This window comes from Vombatus ursinus, unplaced genomic scaffold, assembly GCF_900497805.2.
Source record: "Vombatus ursinus unplaced genomic scaffold, bare-nosed wombat genome assembly UNPS02012156.1, whole genome shotgun sequence".
Lineage (NCBI taxonomy): Eukaryota > Metazoa > Chordata > Mammalia > Diprotodontia > Vombatidae > Vombatus > Vombatus ursinus.
This window is the reverse complement of record NW_020951934.1, coordinates 1,697,999-1,723,525: the sequence shown is the minus strand read 5'-3', so window position 1 is coordinate 1,723,525 and position 25,527 is coordinate 1,697,999.

Below are 25,527 nucleotides of genomic sequence, written 5' to 3'. Positions count from 1 at the left end.
GGCTTCATCTGTCTTTTAGCCTAACTTCAAAGAATAGAAGTTCATACATCAGTGGTGCCTGGAAACTGGAGGTGAATCATAGCAGTCACAAAAAGGCACTGGCTAATGAAAAAGGTCAATCAGGACCTGTGGTCAGATTTGTGCATTAGGAAGATTATTCTGGCAGCTGTGTGAAAGACGGGTTAGAAAGAGGAGAGGGTGGAAGCAGAGAAACCAATTAGGAGGCTAATAAAATACAATTGCATATGTGTATATATAATAGAAATGCTAACAAAATACAAGTGTCTATATGTTTATAGATATATTATAATAAAATATTACATCATGTATGTGTGTATGCATAACAATTACATATGTATATTTATACATACATATATATGTATATATGTATGAGGCTAATATTATTAGCCTCATAACTGCTCTATCTCCTTCCATCTTTTCTTTCCAACCCATCCTTCACCCAACTGCCAAACTTAGATAGATGATAGATAAATAGATCTATATAGATATATGTCTGTAGTTATATTTATATAGATTCCAATTTATATTTGTATATCCATATCTACATAGTATCTCTTTAAGTATATATAGATAAGATCTAACTATTCATGTAGATCTGTCTATATCCATAGATATCTATAGATAGATCTATATGGTATCTCTATTGTAGATATAGATATATTTATTATATTATAGATATCACATATAAATATATGTGAATATAGATATATATCTATATATATGAAAGTAGATATATCTATATAGATCAACCTATCAATAGATAGATAGATAGAGAGAGAGAGAGAGAGAGAGAGAGAGAGAGAGAGAGAGATGGATGGATGGATACCTGGTATAGTGGAATAGATCACTAGACTTGGAGTTAGGAGAGACCTGAATTCAAATTAAGGCCTTATACATACTAGTTGTGTGACCCTAGTCAAGTCACTTAACCACCTCCATCAATGGGTCAATAAACATTTGTTAAGCACTTAACTAAGAGCCAAACACAAAATGCAAGGGATACAAAAAGAGGCAATAAACAATCTCTGCCCTCAAGTTTAGATTTTAATGAGGGAGACAAGAAACAAACAAATACAAAGCAAGCTGTATACAGGATAAATAGGAAATAATTAACAGAGAGAAAGCACTAGAATTAAGAGGAGTTGGGAAAAGTTTTCTGTAGAAGATGAGATTTTAATAGTGGCACAGTGGATACAACACCAGCCCTGGAGTCAGGAGGACCTGAGTTCAAATCCAACCTCAGACACATAATGCTCACTAGCTGTGTGACTCTGGGCAAGTCACTTAACTCCATTGCCTCATCGAAAAAAAAGGTACTTTAGTTGAGATTTAAAGGAGGCCAAGGAGGTCAGTAATCAGTATGGAGGAGGGAGAGTATTCCAGTCATGGGGGGCAGACAGAAAATGCCTGGAGATGAGAGATTGGAGTATCTTGTTGATGAAAAAGCCAGGAGGAGAATGTAACTGGATGGAAGAGAATGTGTTGGGGAGTAAGGTAAGAAGACTGGAAAGATAAGAGGGGGCTAGGTTATGAAGGGCTTTGAAAGCCAAACAGAGGAGTTTGTATTTGATCCCGGAAATGATAGGGAGTCATTGGAGTTTATTGAGTGACGCGGGGAGATGCCATGGTCAGAGCTGCACATTAGTGGCTGAATAGAGGATGGAGTGAAGTGGAGAGTGACTTGAGGCAGGCAGACCCAATAGCAGGCTGTTGCAATAGTCGAGGCATGAGGTGATAAGGGTCTGTGCCAGAGGAGAAAAGAGGGCATATTGGAGCAATGCTACAGAGATGAAATCGACAAGCCTTGGCAATGACTTGGCTGGGGGGGATGAGAGATAGTGAGGAACCCAGGATGGCTTTTCAGGTTGTCTACTAGGAGGATGGTGTTGCTCTGCTCAATAACAGGGAGGGTAGAAGGGGGGAAGTTTTAAGGGGAAAGATAATGAGCTCCATTTTGAATATGCTGAGTTTAAGACATCAACTAGACATCCAGTTCAAGATGTCTGAAAGACAGTTAGAGATGAAAGATTAGAGGTTAGCAGTAAGGCTGGAGCAGGATAGGTGGATTTGAGAATTGTCAGCATAAAGATGGAAATTAAATCAGAGAGCTGATGAGATCACCAAGTGAAGAAAAGAGCCTGAAGGACAGGAAGGGGCCTAAGACAGAACCCTGAGGGACACCTGTGGTTAGTGGGAGTGATCTGGTGGAAGATCCAGAAAATGAAACTGAGAAATGGTCAAATAGGTAGGAGGTGAACCAGGAGAGAATGGTGCACTGAAAACGTAGAGAGAAGAAAGTGTCAAGGAGAGAGTGATCAATAGTGTCAAAGACTGCAGAGAGGTCAAGGAACTTCTTCATCTTTAAAATGAGGTTATTATCTAATTCCCAGGGTTATTGTGAGGGCCAAATAAATATTATATGTGTGTGTGTATAATTTATTTAGCCCTCATAAATATGCACATATGGAATTTTGCTAACCATAAGGAGTTATATAAAGGTTAGTTATTATTATTAAGCAATAATGAAGGCCTGAGGCAGGGTCATAGGTATGGGAATGTAGGGAAGAAGGAAAGTTGAGCTAGTGTGAAGGGAGAATGACCAGGATGCCAAGTAACAGAATCCAAGAATTTATGAACTAGGAGGGGCCACAGTGGCAAACAAACCAGGGGTGTACTGAGGTTAGTTCCTATTGATTCACAAGAACCAATTGTTATCATTTTTTTTTCCTTTTTGCTAGGCAATGGGGTTAAGTGACTTGCTCAGGGTCACACAGTTAGCAAGAGTTAAATGTCTGAGGCCTGATTTGAACTCAGGTCCTCCTGACTCCAGGACCCTGGTACTCTAGCCACTGCTCCACCTCACTCCCCCTCCCTAGTTGTTATCATTTTCAATGTGATCAATTATACCTCGGAAATTGGCAAAGGCTGGGCTTGATTTATTGTTTTTGTTGATAATCTAGACTTAAGAAAGTGAAAAGGAAAATGTTAATAATATAGATAAAACTTAAGAGTATGTTGTAAATAAAATGTTTAATAGAGTTGGTTGTTAAACACTTACCAGCATACCCCTGCCTCCATCCCATTAGCAAATTGTACTCTGTCCCTGATTCCCCCTGGCTCTGATAGATGACACTTTTGCCTTCTCTGTCTAGGAATCAGGCCTTTCCCACCTTTCCAGTACCCCCAAGGGCAGGATGTTTATATCCCCAGTATATAGCATAGTGCCTGGCACTTAATAAATACTTAATAAATGTTTACCTATCTACCTACCTACCTATCTATCTAGCCCTATAGCCTAAACAATATTTCCTTCTAGAAGGAAGAGGAAACAAGCATTTATTAAGCACTTACTATATATATACCTTTGCTAAAGCACTTGACAAATATCTCATTTTACCCTCCCAGCAACCCTAGAAGGTAGGTACTATCATTACCCCCATTTTGTAGTGAGGAAACTGAGGCAGACAGAAATTAAGTGACTTACCCAGGATCACACAGCTATTAAGTAGCTGAGGCCACATTTGAACTCATGTCTTTCTGACTCCAGGCACAGTGCTCAATCTATTGTGCCATTTATCTGGTCATCCAGCCATTACTTGAATTCCTTCAATGAGAGGGAGCTCACTACATCCAAGGAAGCTCAATTCCACCTTTGGACTGCTCTGCTTATTAGTTTGTCTTTACGTCAAACCTAAATTTGCTTCTCTGCAAGTGTTACTATTTCTTCTAGCTCAGCCTTGAGGGCCAAAGAGAACAAGTCTAATATTTTTTCCACATGACAGCCCTTTCTTCAAGTACTTGAACATAGCTATCATCTCCCACCCCACCTCAAGTCTTCTCTTATCTGGGATGAACATTTCTAGTTCCCTCATATAACATGGACTCAAGGCCCTTCACCAATTCCAATTGTTCTCTTTTGGATACTCCCCAGGTTATCAATGTCCTCCCTAAAATGCAGTCTCGGAAATGAAGAACTGAACATTTCTGTATCTGTCTAAAGCAGTGAACCATACCACTATTATCACCCCCTTTTCCCTGGCAGTTGTGTGTTCTTTAACGCGCCTCCTCAAGACAGTGGTGTTTTAGTAAATGTTTAACAATGGGCTCTCTGAAAATGCACCGACACACTTTAATCTGTAGTATTAACAACTTCTCCATCTCTTCCTTAAGTCTAAACAATGAAGAAAACAATAAATCAAGCCCTGATTTGTGGCATTTCCTGATTTCTCAGCTATGAAAGCTCGCAATGAAAATTTCACAATTGGCCATTACAGGCTTGCAGGAGCTGATTCCAGCACACCCATGCCCCAAGATCACATTAGCAGGGCTTGATGGAGTAATGAGGAGGGGATGTTAAAGGAGAGGAAAGAATTAGGTTCTAGGATTTAGAATCTCAAGCTAAATGTGCACTGAGCATCAGCATCGTGCCTGGGGAGGGTTCTTAATCCTGTGACTACAATATATTATTTAGCTTAACATAAGCTTTAGCTCATATACATAATGATTAAGGATTGCAAAGTATTTTACACATCTTATCTTACCAGCACCTCCCCATCAGGAATCTAGACTGTATAATCATCTCTACCTGCCTGCTTCCTATACACAGCCTGAGGTTGACATGATCTCAACCTGAGGATTAGGAGGCATAGACATTTTGGAAAGCCACCTTGTCTGGCTTTCTGCTGCTAAGAAGGTCCACATGTAAGGTATCCCATGCAATTATGTCTACCATAGTTTGACTTCCTCTCCCACAAGGATCCCACAGCCTCCCCTGGTCATTTGTTTTCATATTTAACATCTTGGAAAATTATATTGCAAAAGGAAAAAAGATTAAGGCTTGCAACCAAAAATAACATACTCAGCAAGAATGAGTATAATCCTACAGGGAAAAAAACAATGCAATAAAGGACTGTCAAGCATTTCTGATGAAAAGACCAGAGCTGAGTAGAAACTTTGAAATGCTAACATAAGTGTCAGAACAAACAAATACGTTTGAGCTATTGGAAGGGGCTAAATAATGTTGAAGTATTAACATCCTAATAGGAGAAAACAAGACAACTGTCCTCTCAAAATTCTGTGCTTAATTGTAACAGGGAGAGTTTAATATAGATAGAATGGATAGACAGTGGATGGTTTTCTTTTGTTCTGATGGCATTAGAGAGTAAACGGAGGGAAAAGGAATACATTAGAAAAGAATGGAAGAATAATAAGTGGAAATTACTATTTCTCATAAGTGGGTGAGCAAGAAGAGCATATCAACATGGAGTAAGGGGTGGAGGGTGTGGACCCTTCCACTTGTACCAGACAAAGGAGGGCTGAACACACATAGAAAAAGTTGGGTTTAGAAATCCATTAAGCTTAACAAAGAAACAGACAGGGATGAGGATAGGGGAAAGAAGAATTTACAAAGGAATGGAAAAATGGGGAGGGAATTATTATAAGCAAAACAAATTATAAAATCAGAGGGTAGATTGTGATTGGGAGATTAAATATATATATATGTATATATATACATATATACATATATATATATATATATATATATAAGAATCAGTGATCAGGGTTTGAGTCAGAGGCTAAAAGGAGGAGCAGTGAAGTAAAAACACATCACTTCAATTATAAGTTATTGGTAGGGATCATTTTCCTCCTCTTTCACCATCTTATTCTTTGTAAAGAATGGAAAAAGTATAAGAGGATGTGGTGGAGGAAAGTACACAATTAGTAATCCTAGCTTTTAAAATGAATGGAATGAATTTACCTATAAAATGGAAGAGAATAGCAGAATGGATTAGAAAGCAGAATTCAACAATATGTTGTATATAAGAAAAACACTTGATATAAATATTCATATAGATTTAAAGAGTGAGACTAAAGCACAATTTGTTATACTTTAGGCAAATTAAAAAAACAGGTATAGTAATGATAATCTCGTACGATGAAAACAGACAAGGTTAAAAGAGATAAATAAGGAAACAATATTACTCTTAAAAGCACCCTAGAGAATGAAATAATATCAACATTTATAAATACACACACACACACACACACACACACTGAAGGGGTTAATATCTAAATGTTTAAAGGAAAAATAAATAAAATTACAGGGAGAAAAATACAGGAAAACTATAATCGTTGGTGACCTCGATGTGTCCCTTTTAGACTTTGACATATCTAACAAAAAGATAAATGAGAAAGAAGTTTAGAACTCAAAGAGGATGTTTTTACAATTAGCTCTAATAAATATTTGGTGATTACTGAATAACAATAGAGGATATGTATTATACCCTCAACATTGCTGTGGCACATTTACAAAAACTGACAGCATATTAGGATATAAACACCTAACAAACAAGTGCAGAAATAGTAAACACACCCATTACTGACCACAATGCAATGAAAAATTACAATTAATAAACGGTCTTTGAAGAAAGGGTGCAAACTTACAAAGAAATTAAATAATTTACTCCAAAAGAACTAGTACATCAAAGACCATATTGTAGAAACAAGAGAAAGTTTCATCAAATGAAATGACAACAACCAGATAATACACCAAAACTTTTTGGATAAAGCCAAAGCAGTTCATGGGGGAATTTATGCCTCCAAAGTGGAGGGAGTATTTGTCATTGATTTTTGTTCACAGATGATTGTGCACTCAATGCAGCTTCTGAAGCTGAAATGCAACAAAGTATGGATTGATTCTCTGCTGCTTGTGCTAATTTTGGCCTAAAAGCTATCACCAAGAAAACACAGGTGCTCCACCAGTCAGCATTACAGCATCCATATGTGGAACCATTGCTTACAGCAAATGGAGAACTTTTGAATACTGTGGAATGAAAACTTACCTTGGCAATACACTTTACGGTGATGTACATATTGAAAATGAAGTTGACACACACATTGCCAGAACTAGCTCAGTATTTGGGAAGTATCAAAGGAAAAGGTGTAGATTGACTACAAAGTTGAAGGTCTACGGAGCCATTGTGCTGACCACATTGTTGTATGCCTGTGAAACCTTGGCAGTCTATCAGTACCATGCCAGGAACCTGAATCATTTCCACTTGAATCATTTTAGGAAGATTCTGAAGGTCACCTGGCAGAATAAGGCACCAGACACTGAGGTCCTTTCTTGAACAAAACTGCCAAGCATTCACACTCTGCTGCAGAAAGCATAACTCCAATGGGCTGGCCATGTCGTTCAAATGCCAAAGTACATTTGCCTAAGAGACTATTTTATGGAGACGTCACACAAGGCAAGAAGAAGCCATACAAGGACACTCTCAAGGTCACTCTAAAGAAGTTTGAAATTGATCGCATGACTTGGGAGATGCTGGAAAAGGACCACGCAGTATGGCATACCTGCATCAAAGAAGGAACTGTGCTGTATGAGCAAAGCAGAATTGAAGTAGCTCAAAAGAAATGGGAGATGAGCATATTTAAAGACTCCACCCCAAATGTTCACATGGACTATTAGTACCCAACCTGTGATAGAGCATTCCAAGCTCTTATTGGTCTGATCAGCCACAGTCAGACACACTGTAACTTGATTCTCATATAGTGATGTCATTTTGGTCCTCTTAGAGAATGAAGGACAACAACCAATCAACAACCAACTATATCTCCAAACACAAGACAGAAGAAATAAATCAATGGATTATGCATGAGTTTTTTTTTCAAAGTATTTATTTATTTATTTTTAGTTTTCAACATTCACCTTTATAAGATTTTGATTTTTAAATTTTCTCCCTCTCCTTCTGTTTCTCCCTCTCCAAGATGGTGTGCAATCTGATATAGACTATACATGTACAATCACATTAAATATATTTCCACATTAGTCATGTTGTAAAGAAGAATTATAACCAAAGGGGAAAATCATGAGGAAGAAAAAAAAGAGACAGAGAAAATAGTACGCTTCGATCTACATTCAAACTCCATAGTTCTTTCACATAGGATGTGGATAGCATTTTCCATCATCAGTGTTCTGGAATTGTCTTAGATCATGTATATGAAATTTTAAAAAGAAAAACTAGAAAAGTAACAAATCAGGAAACTCAGATAAACACCATAATGGAAATTCTGAAAATCAAAGAAGAGAATAACAAAATTTAAGACCAAAAAAAAAGTGACCCTCAAACAATGAATTTATAAGTAAAATTAAGAGCTGGGATTTTTTTGGAGGGGGGAAATTAATAAAGCAGATAAGCTATAAATTAATCTGATTTTTTCACAGAGATAGGAAACTCAAATTGCCAACATCAAAAATGAAAAAGGAGAATTCACAACAAATGAAGAGAAATATTATATGTCAACTGAAGTAATAAATGAAATGTATGGCTTTTTACAAATGTGTAAAATACCAAGGTCAACACAATAAGAAAAAAATAGCTAGGGATAGAGTCTGGAATAGAAACTAGACATTTCATTAGTATAGAGAACTCCTAGATCTGAAAATTCCCTTTTCCAATACCCCTAACAAATACTAACACAAAAATATTGAACAAAATATTAGCAAAGAGGATACATTACCATATTAAAGGATTATGCGCTACGATTAGATTTAATTTATACCAGAAATAGAGTGTTGGTTCTATAATAAGTAAAGTATCAATACAATAGGTCACATTAATAGCAATAAAAAATCCTATGATTCTATCAATAGGTGCAAAAAAACAGGGAAAAATGCAAAATTTCTGTTTTCAAAAAGTTGAAAATATAGGAATAAGTGGACCTTTCTTTAATATGGTAAGCAGTATTGATCTAAAAATCAAGATCTAGCATTATTATAATGGGATAAACTATATGCCTTTCTAATAAGATCAGGGGTGAAGCAAGGATATGTATTATCACCACCATTATTTCATATAGTGCTAGAAATATTAGCTAGAGGCAAAGGACAAGAAAAAGAAATTAACTTTTTTTTTTTTTGACAGATGGCATAATGGTCCAAATGGATATACATGATTCTCTTGAGACAATTCTTCTTTTTCTTTCTTATTGGCATTGTTTCCTTTTACATTTACATATTTCATGTTGAAAACTTCCTATTCTTCTTGATCTGACTTCCTCTGCAGAATTTTAGTCCATCAGATTCTACCTACCTTCTTCTGAAGGCTTTGAAATCTGCTTTCCTGAAATTTAGGTTGCAATCAGATGATGCCCAGCTTTCCTCTCCTCTTTCAAAACTCTAAAAAAACTGTAGTCACTCTCCTCCAAAAAAGTTTCCAATAATTTCCAGCCCAGCAACTAGTTTTTCCTTGTTGGGGACAATCAGATACAAAATAAAATGTCTCTTTGTTGGTTCTATCACCTTTTGAAGGATAAAATTATCACTCAGCAAGTCAAGACATTATTAACTGCTGCTCTATTTTCAGCAGAGAGAATACTCCAGCAGATGCCTGGATAATATATCATGTCTCTGTGCCAGGTTTATGATTTTTTCGCTAACTTATCTATATCTTCTCTCTGTCCAGGTGGTCTGTGGTATGCCTCAATGACAAAATCACTTCACTGATTTTCACCCCAATGTTTACCATTTTTTCTCATTCTGATTCCTAAATTTCTTCATATCTCACAAAAGAATACCTTCTTCTTAATATACCCCTTTTTAAAAAAATCTAGTTTTTGGGGGGTAAGTTACCTAGCAGAGTCAAATTCCAGTCATGGGTTTCATCTCACCAATTTTCCATGTTACCTAAGAGGCAGAGTTAAGATTTCTAGTTCCTCTTGATTGTTGCCTAAATTTTAGACATTTCTGTATAGATATTCAAGGCCAAGGGTTTTACTACTGATTCTTTTCTTGGATTTTGTCTTTGTATACCTCTGAGTGTCTCAACTGCTATTCTTCCTGCATTATAGCTACTCTTTTTAGTATCTAACTTGGTTAATTATCCATAAGCAATTTCCTCCCCTGCTTTTCAGTTTGACACCTCCTGTAGAATTTTAGTGTGTGGGATCCTTTCTCTGAACTCTTTGAAATCTGTTCACCCAAATTCTAGAGTATATATCATACTATGCTCAGCTTTACTCTACTTTACTCTACATAAATTCTAAGATGCTGTGTTCATCTTCCCCCAAGGTTCCAATAATTTCTATCTTCTGAAACTAGTTTTTCCTAGTAGGTAAGAAATAGATCCAAAATAGCACTTCCATTCATTGGTTTCTCTACCCTTTTAAAAATGTTTTATCCATGCATTTTGTTTTTACATAACAGTTATTTTCAGGTATAGTTCTCTTTTGTGAAAGAGACGAATAAGATTTATGCACAACAAATATATTGAGCCCATCTGCTAGTATATGTAACTTTCTACTCCTATGGTCCTTTACCTCTCCAACAAAAGAGGAAAACAGATTTATTTTGTTTTACCGATTTGATTCACTCTGCACAATTTCATACAACTCTTCCTGTATTTCTCTGAATCCTTCAAATTAATTGCTTACAGCAAATTTGTTTTTTACACTCACATGCCACAATTTGCTTAGCTGTTCCCCTAATCATTGGCACCACTTTGTTTCCAGTTCTTTGCTATTACTACAACTATTGCTATGAATATTTGTGCATATAAGGGATTTTCCTTTTAGATTTGACCACCTTGTAGGATATGCCCAGCATGAGGATCTCTGGGTCAAAGGGTTTAGTCACTATTTTAAGAATGTAATTCTAATTTCTTCCCCAAATGGTTAGACTAATTAAAAGCCTCACCAACAGTATATTAATATACCTATATTTCCACAGCCTCTCCAATATTGACTATTTCTACCTTTTGTCACCTTTGCAAATCTGTTGTATATGAGGTAAAACCTCAGCATTGTTTTAATTTGTATTTCTTGTGTTGTTAATGATATAGAACAATGATTCATGTGGTTGTTGGCAGTTTTCAGTTCTTCTTTTGAGAATTGTTTATTCATATCTTTTGACTTCTTATCTGTTAGGATGTGGTAGTTTCTCTACATTTTGAATAGTAAAATTGTCATGAAGACAACAAGGAAATCATTAACTGCTCTGTTTTTGGCAGATGAAATTCCAGCAGATGTTTAAACATTTGAAGTTTCCAATCATTACTATTGTTTTCCATGACCAAAGAATTCATTACTGAATGGTCAGTCTATTGAATATCCTTGCTGTACTTAGCTAGGTTGGTCCTAAGAAAGAAGATTTAGTCTGTTTCTGGGACTATAGTCAAAGTCTTTACAGCATAGTAGAGCTTATAGAATAGCTTTCAAGAACTCAGGATCACCTTCTTGACACAACAGGCATCAGAGTATTTCTTTGAATTGGATGGATATGCCAAGAGTACAATACGGTACACCTGTTTTGGACAGACAATGCAAATGGACAGTGAATTGGGCTCAGAAATGAGCAATAGGATCAGAGCTTCTCCCTGAAGGAAAAATAAGGCCCCCTTTTTAAGCACCAGAATTTTTCTGATGATGCTATATGGCTATGAGTCAAAAAAATGCTACAGCCTCCAAGGAACTGAATTTGAGGATCACCCAAAGAGCAACGATGAGGTTCATGGTAAGTACGAATAGGTCATAACCCATGACAAATGAAAAAATTAAACAACAGTAGGAATGCCAAGGATATTACCAAAAAAAAAAAAGATGGATTAGACACATAGGGAAAGTAAGGGATAATGGTGGACAGTGTGGGTATCCACAGAATGTCAATAGAATTAGGATAAGGTTCCCAGACTGTTAGAATGGTACCTGCTGTGGTGGATTTATGGGAGGGCATGGACGAGAGCTGGCTACATAGGATAGACTGGCACAGAGAGTTGTATCACTGGAGAGAACTCTTGAATCAATGAGATCACAGATCCATTAGCACATCAGCTTTAGGATCCCTTGATGCCCAGCTTTTAATCTATTCCTGAGACTCCTGATCTATTGCCTCTTTCTGTCCTGGGCAAATTCCCAACTATGTTCAGTTGGAAGAGCTTCAGGGGCAAGGCATTAAAGAGTTGGTACTGCTTAATTTCATGTCAAATTAGAGTGGGAAGGAGAAGGTATGCAGAAATTAGAGAGATACTATTTATCTTGTTTTGTTACCATTTCTCTTGCTCCCCCCTTTTCAAGTATAGGCCTCAGTTTCCTCATCTGTAAAATGAGGGGGTTGAACTAGATGATCTCTAAGGTTCTTTCTAGCACCAATATTGGATGCTTCTATGGACTCTATAACCACAAGGGAAATGCCTGAAAGCCCTCTATAAGCCCTTTTTAGTGACACAATTGCCCACACTGCTGTCCAGTTTGTTTTTTTAGTTTATCCTATGTACTTTATATACCTATATGAGTTTAAATTCATTCTCTACTTCCCTTTTTTCCCAAGACTAAATGAAAGTCTCAACTAGTATCTGCCCCAAAGGAAAAAGAGAAGATCCACACAACCCAGAGTGCACCAGCTCTCACTTAGTGCCAGTGGTTGCCCTGGCACCTTGATATGCAGAAGTTTTGACCTTTGACTGCTGAGTGGCTAAGAATGGGCGCAGAGGGACTCAGCAAGTCGAAGGTTTTCATCATTTTGTCAGCTTTGACCAATGTTTCAAGGTACAGTTGTTATTTACATAGCAACATTTAGAAAGTGTTACATAGCATTGTTTTTGTTCATTGATTTAGATATATGTTGGTGTGATTCATCAATATAAGCAATATACATTGATGAGTTTGCTTATCTGATAATAATCCTATCTGAGATGTGTAGAGCACTTTATAATATGCTTTTCCAGATATTCTTACCGTTGACCCTCCAAACAGCCCTTTGACATAATTAGGGGAGGTTTGTTTTGTTTTGTTTTGTTTTTTAACTATTCTTATTATAGAGACAAGACAGCTGAAATTCAAAATGGTAAAGAGACTGTCCAAAATCATACAGTGAATAAGTAATAGAGTTTGGGCTGGAACCTAAGTCTTCTAAAAACCAACTCTAATGTTCTTTCCATTACACCATACTAATTCTCCCTAGCAATACTTAGGAACGAAGCGTTAAAGGAATTCCCTTTCCTCAGCCTCTGATCAAGGCCTCATCACCTTCAAATGCTGTGACCCTGTTGTGAGCAGACAAGAAGACTTCCTTCCATCACTGCCAGTAAGACCAGGAAACCTTTCTACCCCAAGGCACCAGTGTCAAGGAAGGACAAGTGGAGGGCATGGCTCCTCAGCATGAAAGAAGGAAACAAGATACTTTGGGAGAGGGTACTTCAAAGGGGGACTGGACATGAGAAATATTTGGCGCCTGGTGTGTTTCTACTGGGAAGGTTTGAGCCTGAGAAGTTCATGAACCCTGGAAACCTCATCATAGAAGAGCCAGCCCATTAATCCAAAACTGCCAAGAGAAGTGCCTTGTTCAAGAGAGCTGGGAGCAGATTGAATCAGTGACAGGGCCCATCATTCTTTTGAAATAGAAGGAACTGTGGCAGCAGAATGATGTCCCTCTCCAGTCAGCAGCTGTGAGTGTCTGATGCCTTGGGGTGGGGAAGGAAGGTTTTGAAGGCCTTCACGCAGCCCAAAGGAAAGTTTGGGGTTCTGTCTCCAATATTTAGAATTTTTCCAGGTATCCCTTCTGGACCATTTGCTGATTGATTGAATTTCTTGGGTAGGACCATTTCTTAGGATCTTTGGGAATTATATTTAATTCTAGCCTAGGCACAGAGGATATGGCATTAGAAAACCTGGACTCACTCTGTGTCTGTAGCTAATATGCAAAATCACATTGGGCTTCTTCTGCATAAATTTCAGTTTTTCAATCTGTAAAATGGGAAGATTTGCTCCTTTCCCTATCCTCCTCATAGGGTCATCTAATTTCATAGCTGGGAGGGAGTTTAGAGATTGTCAAGTCTAACCCACTCCACCAAAGAGGAAACAAGCCCCACAAGAACAAATGAATTGTCCAAAGTCATACTGCTACTCATAGGAAGAATTCACATCTCCCAATTTCTGCCTCACAAGAATGTGCTAAAGAGGAATAGGAAAGAGATCTATTTTAAAAAGCAGAAGTTTCAGTTTTCTGAAAGAAAAGGGCTATAAAAACCAGTGTATTATTATCCCTACTTGAAAACCCACTGGACTTCATGGCCACATCCCAGATACTAGGGTTGATGAGACTCTGTCTCCCACAAGATAGCCTGAGGTAAGTATTTGAAACAGAGCCCTCTCTGTTATCACTGAGCAGTTACTAAGCATCCACAATGTGTCATAGAAGCCAAGGTCCCTGCCCTGCAGATACAGTCATCCTAAAAAAGGAATCAGGCAGATACACTTAAAAGAAACCATTCTACCTAGTAGATACTGCAAGTGCTTCTAACACCAAGATCCTACACTGAGGACCCTTAAAACAATGCAAACACTCAGCATGCTTGACTGTCGCCTCCTCTGGCAAGCTACCTCTTCTGCTCAGTGCGAGAGAGAGTTTGGGACTCCAGGTGGAAAAGTGACTCAAGTCCTTCACTCTTTCCTCCCTATGCCACATGGGAAGCTGGCCTCACTCATTGTAGGCTCTCTTCTCCTCAGTCCTGCTGTCCCTCCTTCCCTCCCCTTCTTTCCAGGAAGGGAAGCTGGTTTGGTATTCATACCATGCTGTCCTTGCCTGTCTCCATTCTGCAAAGCCTCGACTTGACCTCTCTCTGTGTCTCTCGGTTGCCTTGGAGGAGAGGGGAGTGGAGGGGGAGGAGGGAAGGGAAGGGAAGGAGGAGGAAGGGAGAGAGTGAAGATCTTAGCATTTATCTAATTAGCAGTAATTAGGAGGCAGGGCCTGGATGCTCTCCTCACAGCTGTTCCAAAGGACAGAGACAGCTCAGAGAGTTGCCGCGTAAGTGGGCATTGGAAACACTTTGGGTGAGAGGCATCACCTGCCTTTCATCTCCTTTGACCTCCTCACCATAGACCAGACGGTCTTTTCCTGTTCTTCACAACTGTTTCTACAAGATTCTCTCAGTGTGGTCTGCTTTGAAACACGGAGGAATGGGGACAGATGGATCCATGCTGTCCTCACACCCAGAGAGCCATTAACATGACTCAACATCGATCAACATAACCTAGACTGGATATACATATATGATTCCTATGGCAAGTCTCAAGCTCAGCACTTGAGATTGGGGTATGGGGCGGGGAGGGAAGAGAAGCCGGGGCAGAACTTCTTGTGCTACTCTCAGCTCCTGGCATGGTTCCTACTAAGGGTTTTCCTCCTATAGCCAGGAGACTGAATAGCCTGGTGAAAGATTCATGAAAATAGTCAGCCATGGAATCAAGGGCCTATTGCTAGACCCAGTGAATGACTTGGGGTAACTCCCTGGATTTCTTTATCTAATGTGAATCTTGAGAAAGCACTAATCCCTGAAGAGTAGGTGTGAAGAGCTGTAATAGAAAACTTGTTGTTAAAAGGGACTTTATAAGGTCATTTCTTTTCTTCCCCCTACTTCTGCTCACCATCCTAAGCGGAGCCAGAAGGAGAGGTCATTCTTAAAGGGAATGTGGCCTGGCCAGCACCCACTTTAAAGAGCCAGCTGTTTGATATTGACTATCCTATCAAGGCTTATTAATGTTTCTGATTAACCTCTATGGAGATCTGTTATCTCTGTGCCAGGGAATATACTATTAATTCCCATCTGTGTTGGATTACTTACAGTTAGTTGTTGGTACTCTTCCATGGTCTCACAACACATCTTAATCAGATGGTGAGTGGGTTTAATTAGCCGAAGTATAGGTTTTTTTTTTATTCATATAACTACTTAATCTAATGGAAGCCCATTATCTGTGGCTTCTTTCCCATGCATAATTATTGCCATTCATAATTGATGGTGCATCAGGGGTTGTGGCTGCAATATGGCAGCTGGAACACAATGTCGCCTCTCCACAGAATGAAGGTTGGAGAAAATGAGTTGTCAGTAAGACACTGGATGCATCGTTTTCATAGAGATGAGCTCCTATGTGGAAATTGCTGGCTGCCACGTTCCTGCCAAAAAGAAGGAAATGTGACTCTTGGCTGGATGACCTCTGTGCATTGCTTGCTGCAAAAGGCCTTTCAGTAGTCCTGGGGCTGAAGTGAAAATCAAGAACAGCTGGAACAGACAGCTTTCTGTCCATCCATTGTCCCTCCAGAGCAGGGACTATGCCTTTCCTTGTTCAGCCTCCCCTTTCCCACAGTGCCATGAACCCATGGATATTCAGGATATAAAAATTTAACTTCAACAACTTGAACTATGACTTTGACATGGGACAGAAAAATAGAGAATCAGAAAATTTATATTAAGGAAGTTATAGATGACTTCCTTGCTAGAAATGAGGCTGAGGGTTTCCCTGTAGAGTACGGGGTTCCACATTCTGATATTGTCACACGGCCTACAGAAGATACCAGTTGTTCCCATTAGAAACTACACATTAGCCTAGATGAAACAGAATGACCAGAGTCCAGCATGGCTATAAGGGATGTTGTGGATTCCCAAATACAGAGAAAAAAAGAAAGTAAGTCCCATCTATCTGAGTTTAGAAGAGGCAGGAAGAAAGATGGGATGACCCCTGGAGGTCAAAAGTATTTCATGAATCTACCGCTCCCTCTGTTGTACCTGATTTTTTTTTTTCAAACCAGTTTGATTGAAGACCTTGCCCAGACCTTCCCAACTGAAGCTAGTTGGGAGGGAAAGATGATGGAAGAATTGGTCTCTCTCATAGAACCTGAATGATCTAGGATTGACATGGAAGATTCCAGGAAGTAAAAAAAGCTTTGATTCACAAACCTTGGCCAAATATCAGAGCATCCTGGGTCAAAGAGGACTATGAGGGACTCAGGATGGAGCAGTGGAAAGAATGCTGGATTTGGAGTCTTGGCTCTGCCCCTTACTACCCCTTATGACTATCGGGCAAGGCACTTTTCCTCTCCACATCTCAGTTTTCTCATCTGTAAGATGAAGGGGTTAGACTAGGTAACCTCTCAGATGCTTTCTAGCTCTAAATTGATGATCCTATAACCCTGTTTTCCATCAGAGAAGTTGAGAATTTCAAAGGGTGTGCTATACTGCATGTTTCTGACCAAGGCTGTCTCCCACAACCCCTTGCCTCCAGCTCCCTCCTGTCCCATTTGCTCCAGTCAGAGGGAATCTACATAGCTGGGATCAAAGACTTAGTCCCCCTTTTGCTTGTCTCTTCCTGTTAAAATGATGGCATCAGGGAAACCAGACCATGGGAAGAGAAGATGCGAAGGCTAGCCAGTCAAGCTGTTTCCTCCGGAAGAGTCCCAGCTCCAGGAGTTTGGAGCAGCAGGACAAATGCATCAGACACTTACCCTCCTGGCCATCAGGCTGTGGGGAACTGGGGCTGTTGTGTTTGTGGTTTTTCTTTCCTTCCAGTTTTGCACAAATGTTCACACAGAGGTTTCTGTGCCTGACCCACAGTCAGCAGCAGACAGGAGCCACGGATTCCTCTTGCAGAGTTTTACAGGGTGACGGATCAGATAATGTACACTTAGCGAGTGCACAAATAATGTGAATCAGGGTTGGCATAGTGCAGTGAGGTGTAAAAAAAGCAATTTGAATTGTTCTAGGGAAATGCCAGAGACTCTCTGACACACATACTTGCCAGAATGCTGGCCCTGTGCACCTTGGTGGTGCTGAGCTCTGAGTTCTGGCCAGAATGGCAACAAGGCAGGCAGCCAAAAATGCCATTGGAGAAGAAGAACTCTCCAGGAAGTGGGGGTGGTCTACTTAGCACCCAGGCAGAAGAAAGGCCTGGGGAAGGCTTGATCCATGGCTCTGTTTTGCACCTTGGGAAGAATGGTTTGGTCCTTTGTCTTGGGAGGTCTCAGTTCCCAGTTCACTTGGGTATATCCCTTGACTATGCCCATGCATGGTTTTTCATGTTGGCATTTGAACACTATGTGCCTGGGATTACAGAATCACTGGGTCTTCCAGAGGTCATCTTGTCAGTCTGACTCTGTTCCTTCAGGCAGAGAGGCCCCTTTCACCCAATACTCATTCACCCAATGAGTATTTAGTCTCCTCCTAGCCATCTCCAAAGGATTCCACATCTTGCCTTAGTTAGGGCTTCACCCCAGTCCCCTCACTGCCTGAAAGTTCTCCTCATCATACCTAAATCTTTCAGGGGGACTTGTGCTTACGTTTGTTAGGGTACATTCAAATAAGCCTGGCTGTGAGAAAAACACATGTGTTTGTGTGTATATGTGTGTGGGGGGGTGGTACCAGTCAGTGGTCATATTCCTGTACACACCCCTCCACCCCAGGTGGAGGGGAGTGGAGGGGGCAGGGGGATGCTCCTTCCTCTAAGGTAATCTTGTCTTTCCTCCTGATCTGAGCTGAGCCTGCTTCGTCTGAGGCACCCCAGCTTCCCATCTCTGCAAAGCCTCTGTCTTTATGATGACACTGTAAGTGGACAGAACTAACCCTCCTCCTTCTTTCCCTCTCCCTTCTGTCTCTGCCCTCTAACCTTCTCCACAGATCCTTCTATACTGCCTGTAAAGTTCTCCTCAAGAACAGAACAGCTACTCACAGCACAGACTGGACAACCTTACATAAATCTTCCAAAGCCTTTACCCCGTCCACCCCAACTCTCACTCCACTCTATGTCCCTTTCCTTCAGAAAATTGGATCTGAGCACACACGACACATTCGATAAACAGGGTTCATATTGTTTCTCATTTTGAATGAGCATAATCTAGCAACCTCGTTCCATTTGGCCTCCTGGCTCTGGGTAAGGGTGGGGGTGGGCATACAGGGAAGAAGGGAGGTGGGTCAGAACCTGAGGCTCAGCACCTGGGTGTTTTACTAGGCCTGGGTTACTCAGGGACATGGTAAAGAAGCACTTTACTGTTCTAAATGAAAGCTGATTACAGGGGGTAGGAGTGTTTTCTGAGCATTTGGGAAGCATAGAGGTTTCAGGATAATGGATGGCCAGCCTGAAGCCTGACTGCCTGCATTACTGACCTCCATTGGCCAGGACGATAACCCAGCACAGATTAAGAATCTAAACAAAGGGGAAGATAGTGCGGTCCTGGGGACTAGACAGTCTGCTAGGGGACTGGCTGAGACCACCAAATTTTTTCCCAGGAAATCTGGGGACACATTTTCATGTTGTCTTCGCATAAATTTGTGTGTTGATTTGCATGAATTTGCATTTTGCCTTCAAAACACCCTAAGTCTTAGAATATAAAATTAAATTTAATTAATTAATTACTACAATGGACGGCAAGTGTATTCCTACCCAGGGCTCAGGGCTCTTGGAAGATTAGGGGTCAATAGAGGGCTTCACAAAGCCCCTCACAGCTACTTTACCAAACCATCAGGATCTGAGGATATGGTACAGCCAGGGACCAAGGGATCAGTATTAGCCTTTTCAACAGCAACCAAAAAAAGTTCATGATTATATAGGACTTTGAAAGTACTTATTAATGCAACATCCCTAGGGATAAATAGTACACTGCAAGTATTATTGTCCCCAGTTTATTGATTAGAGCATTGAGGCTCTTCCAGGTTAGGTATGGCTATGGTCAAACAGCTACTAAGAATCAGATCTAGGATTCAAATTTAGGCTTCTCCTACCTTTTTGACACTACCCCATGCTGCCACCCAGGATTGTCTGTCAGATTAAGCAAAAGCTGACCTTTGGATTTCCCAAATGGAGCTGGGGAGGGGCTTGGCAGGATCCAATTAAGTACAGTTGAGTGGGAAATGGGAATATTGAGAAATAATCCCTTGATTATCCTCTAATAAGAGATGGTCTGAATCACAGAATTGAACTGAATCTGATGGAAGGAGAGAGTCCTGGAGCAGCCTCCAGAGGGTACCTGCAGAGTATCAGAATACAGAGGTGAAGGAGCTGATATTCTTCAGGGCTGGAGTAAATATAGTCTTGCAAAACCATCTGGAGGGGCAAGATAGAGAACATGGGTGGAGGTTCTTTGAATATAAATTCTTTGGAGCCTAGAAACATGAATATACTTATTATTTTTAACAGCCCACAGAACTTGTAGATCTATATGGAACTTGAAGAGGACCCACCTCAATTTCTTCCCAAAACTATACCCAAGGAAGATGGCACTTGCCTAGTGCCATGAAGGGCATCCTCTGGGGACAGCATGACCCTGAGAACTTCATTTGGGTGGAAGTGAACCACAGATATCTGTGGTAGTGCCAAGGTTGCCCATAACCCTCAGCAGTAAGAAGTTATATCTCAAGTCTAACCTCAATACTGCCTGTTGCAATTTAATTTTGTTCCCTCTAATGCTCCTAACCCTAGTGATTATGAAGAATAGTTTGTCCTCATCCACCACACTCTATCCTCCAAATTCCTCTTTTCTGCCTCTGCACCCACGTTCTTGAGGAGAAAAAAAAAACGGTGGCTGATAGAAAAGGATAAGAAAATGGAAGGGGAAAGAGCAAAAAAAAAAATACAAAGAGAGACCAGAGAGGGTCCAGCATGAGAAATTAGCAGCTTCTTCTCAGTATGCACCACCAGAAAGCTAAACTCTGAAAATAATGCCCAGAGAGAAGCCAAAACCCTGCCTGGATAAGAAGGTGAAGGGGTTATCTGGATGCTTGCACAAGCTTCCTCGGGCAAGGTGGGAGAGGTCACCTAATCAGAGACAGTGTAGAAGATGGGGATTAGATGCTGCTCCCCAGCCTCTGGGGATCAAGTTGAGAATGGGGAGCACCCAAATAGAGGTGGCTGAGAAGACAGGTACTTCAGAGGATTAGGAACCACGTCATTCTTAGTCTTCAGACACAGAGGAAGATGAATCTGAAAAAAAAAATCTCAGTTAAAGGAGGTTGGAAAATGCCAGACATTTTCTAATGTTGTTCAAGGCTTCCTTTTCCCCTACCATCTTTTTCTTCTTGTCTCCCTGGTTTCAAGTGAAGACAAGAAGTAACCTTCCCCCACTCCAAAAAAAGAAGGTGGGGGGAATGTCCAAAGAGGTAATTGGATGCCTGTTAGCTCTACAAAAAAAGTGTTTATTGGAAGTACTTGGCCTTAAGGATAAGCAGGATCTGGGTGATGTCCAATCAGTAGTTTTTCCCAGACTTAGGCAACCTGCCCTGGTCTAGGAAGGGCTAAAGGGACATTGGATGGAGAGGAATCTTAACCAGGAAAACTTAAGATAACAGATCCCAGTCTGGGACACTTGGAAGGAAAAGGGGAAGTGACTGAGAGATAGGGGGAGGAAAGAAGAAGGAATTGGGAGGAGGTTCTGTAAAATGTGATATTAAATGAATAGTATGTAAATGAATGCAAAAATCACATGCAAATGAGTATAGGACTTATTTTTTTAGTCAACCACTCAGACTGTTTGGCACAGTTGCAGCGTGAGGCGTACCTGCCACAAGTTGGTGGCATTATCTCTTTGAACAGTAGCCAATGCCTGGGTGAGGGAAAAGCGTTTTTCCTTTTCTTGAGCTGGTCCTTTACCCTTTTCCACTTTTCTCTTCCATCAATGCCACTCCATCCCACACACCCTTATACCTCACTTTCCTGGGACAGCTGCCAAGTAATGGGATCTTTCTTTCTAGGCTTACAAAGAAGACAGCTGGCCCATGTCAGTCTCCTGCTGAGGTGACCCCCTCACTTCTAGGTTTATCTCTAGTCCTGTTTATGTTGACCAAAGACCTTTCTTGGACCCCCAGGGATGAACATTTGCCATTCTCCTGACTGCACTTGTCAAATATATCCCCCTAGCCTGGTGCTACCTTTTACCAAATGGTAGCAAAAAAATAAAAATAAATCAAATAGCTCTCTTGAAAGAGACTGCCTCCCACTTTGACCACATACACCACTTCAAGAATGAGGCATAATAGCTGTTTCTCAGCCTTGCACATGGTGAGTCTTGGGGTGGAAAGAAACACTGTTTGGCTGGTTCATTCCTTTGCCTCGATAGTTGGTGGCCTTTGATTTTTTTTAAATGCCAAAGAAAGAATTAATAACAACCACTGATCTCTCATTCCAAATTTCATCAACCCCACCATCTCCATTATGGGAAGATTCTTGTCTAAATCTAACCTAAATCTCTCATGCTGTAATTTTTAGCACATTATTTTCTATTTTGTCCTTGTTGACGATGGAGAACGACTGGACCCTTTCTGTTCATATAAAATGGGCATAGGGATTTGGGAAGTGTACCATTGGTGGATAAGGAATTAAAAAGTTTCAAAAATATGCTTCAATTTTTCAATGACTCCATGTCCTCCCTGACTGAGTACTCCCTCCATCAGTGCCTACTGTGAACCATCCATGCCCCCTCATCCTATATGATTGTTATCCAAGACTTTCCATATATTTTCCATGGATGTAAGGTGTGAGATGACTACTTCAGTTCTTTTAATAGTTCACGAATACTAATGTAGTACTCACTGCACATCGCAACTGATTTCCTGCTGTCTAAGACCAGCTCACCTTATTAAACACCTTTGGGAACATCTTCTATACCACTTAGAATCCTATATTTAGAGCTAGAAGGGATCTTAGAGACCATTTTGTCCAAGGTTCTTAACCAGGTTCCACGAACTTTTTGTGTATTTTGATAGCAATATTCCAATACAACTGGTTTTCTTTGTATCCCTATGTATTTTATTTTATGCATTTAAAACAATTATTCTGAGAAGGGGTCCATAGGCTTTACCAGACTGCCAAAGGTGGAGTCTAAGATACACAAAAAAGGTTAAGAACCCCTGCTCTAGTCAAACCCCCTTGTTTTACAGATAAGGAAACTGAGAATCAGAGTGATGAAGGGCTTGCCCAAGCACCTCAGATCTGTTTACAAGTCCTCATTGCTCATATAGTATTGCCTATTTATACCCACCATGAGGCTTCTCATTTGCTTTTTGGGGAACCTGAATTTTTTATTCTTCTGAAAGTATGAGATGATGATTCCTAACCATTTAGAATCAATAGGAGAATATTGATGCAAAAAAGGAGGTTTTTGAGACAGCTGGTGATGCAGTGGATAGAATGCTGGGTCTGGAGTCCATTCAAAACCAGTCTCAGACACTTATTAGTTGTATGATCTTGGGCAAGTCATTTAACTTCTATCAGCCTCAGTCTCCTCAACTGTAAAATGGAGATAATAATAGCACCTACTCTGCAGGGTTGTTGTGAGGATCAAATAAGATAATATTTATAAAGTACTTAACATAGTACCTGGCATATAGTAGGTACCATTTAAATTCTGATTCCCTTCTCTTTCTTTTTTGTAGCAGTGAGCATCTTGATATCACCGAAAGCACTATGGAATTTCTGCCTATCCCCTCAATTCTGGGCCCAACTCATTGTGCATTGTTAATGCCTGTTCAAGAAACCTGTTGAGGATTGGCCAGTTCAATGGGTAACCAACCTATTGAATCCCACGCCATAACTTGTACAATGTATATTCTTCATCCACTTGATTTTTCTGGTGTGGATGGCTAGGCCTGTCTCATTTGAGTGACCATGAATGTCATTGAGGGTATCCTTTGGTGTTCTAGGACTCAATACATTCAATTTAATGTCAATCACCAACAAAAGCATATGGAGAACCTTACCATTTGCACTTTTTACAGGACATCCTTAATGACATTGGCTAATATCATCAGAAACATTAGGCCAGGGGCAGCTAGGTGGCACGCTGGATAGAGCTCTGGCCTTGGAGTTGGGAGGACTTGAGTTCAAATTCAGTCTTAGACACACAACACATGACACTTACTAGCTGTGTGACCCTGGGCAAGTCCCTTAACCCCAATTGCATGACCCCCCCCCCAAAAAAAGAAACATTAGGCCACCCAGTTTTATGCTGCACTTGATGTTGATATTCAGAGAATGGCTAAACAAAGCTATCTGGATGTTTCCATGTTGATTGTGGAATCTGGTATGATTTTAATATATGCATGGAATAAGCATATCCCTCATTAGTAGAGAATTGCTAAGGTTTTGTTTTCCTCTGCTAAATTAAATGCTTTTTGTAATGAACAAAAACCGGGGTGTTACATTATCTTCAACTTTTAGTCTTTTGGATAACTATAAAGATGTGATCTGCTATATATAATCACATTAAAGTCAAGTCAAATCAATAAGCATTTATTAAGCACCCACTATGTGCCAGACACCGTACTTAGCACTAGAAAAGACCCACCTATTTCCTTTTCATGGTTTCCACAATGTAAGTGCATAGATTGTTCTGATCATTTTATAGAGATCAGAAAATAAGCATATGAATCAGTAGCTGCTGATGTTGTCAGGGTTACCTTGTTGTTTTTTTTTTTTATAATAATACTTTCCACGATCATTTCTTATTCTTTTTAGAATTTTCCTCTCTATCTTGAATATCAGTCCCTGGTTGCTTTTAAATTTGTGTCAATTATAATACAGATTCCTTCTGTGAATACTTGGTTAGGTCCTGCCAGATTTCCCAATTTTATCTTTCTAAATTCCATTTCCATTTCCTCACATAGCACATCTAGCATTGAGGTGGCAGAGTCCAAATGTGGTATTTCCACTATCTTTGATTAAAATTAGAGGCAATGTGGTATAAAGAATACTAGACATTGCTAGGCAACACAGGTTCCAGTCCCAGTTTTGACATTTAATAGCTGTATGCCCATAAGAGAGCCATATAGCCTTTCTGAGCCTCAGTTGCCTCCTCTGTAAAATAGGATAATGCTTGTCCTTCCCAGGCTGTTGTGAGAAAAGTGCTTTGTAAAACATTAAAGAGTTATATAGACATGGCCTATTATTAGTAGGAGAATAGATCATTGCAGAAATCCTGGCAGATCTGTTTCATTTTATTTCTATTTTTTGACCTTCCAGTTTCATTTATAAATATTCTTAAGCTACACTAGTTTAGCTCATTCTCATGCCAAGCTTTCTATAAGCTTATTAACTCCACTTCCTTTCAGTGTTGTTGGTTTGGCTTTTTTTTTTTTTAATGTGATACTGTCAACAATCTTTCCTCTTCCTCTGGAATGTTTTGAACATGAGCTTATTCTCTAATTCAGTGTGGTCCTTGGTTGCCATGTTTTTTCACTTGTCAAGGACTTCAAGTGCATGTTGGCTGAGGGAGTTTATGGGCTTTTTGGTCGTCTTGGCATCAGATAAGTTTTTCTAAGTGATCATCAGAGTCAGACTCAGTGTTTATCTATTTCCCATTTTTCTAGAGTCAACATCTTATTTAAATAGGTTGAAGCTGTTGAAATCATAAACCATCTCATCTTCTCATCTTGATCCTTTCCTCTAATTTGGTGTTGATTTCAACAGGCTAGTTATTTTAACTAGTCAATTTTCTGATTACACACAGACAGCTGATTCGGGAAATGACTTCCAGTTACCAATCACTTCCTTTTCATGATGTTATTTAGCGTCCTTCTTACTAGTCCCTTTCAACTTTGCTCCTGAAGATGTGATTTTTGATATTTAGGTGTGAAGCTTCTGAGTATTCTACAAGCATTGAGCCTTTTTCATTTTTTAATCCTGGACTGTATTTTCCAATATGCTTTTTCATTTGTGCTTCCATTTGCATCAGAGTTGCTGAATATAACCAGGCATGAT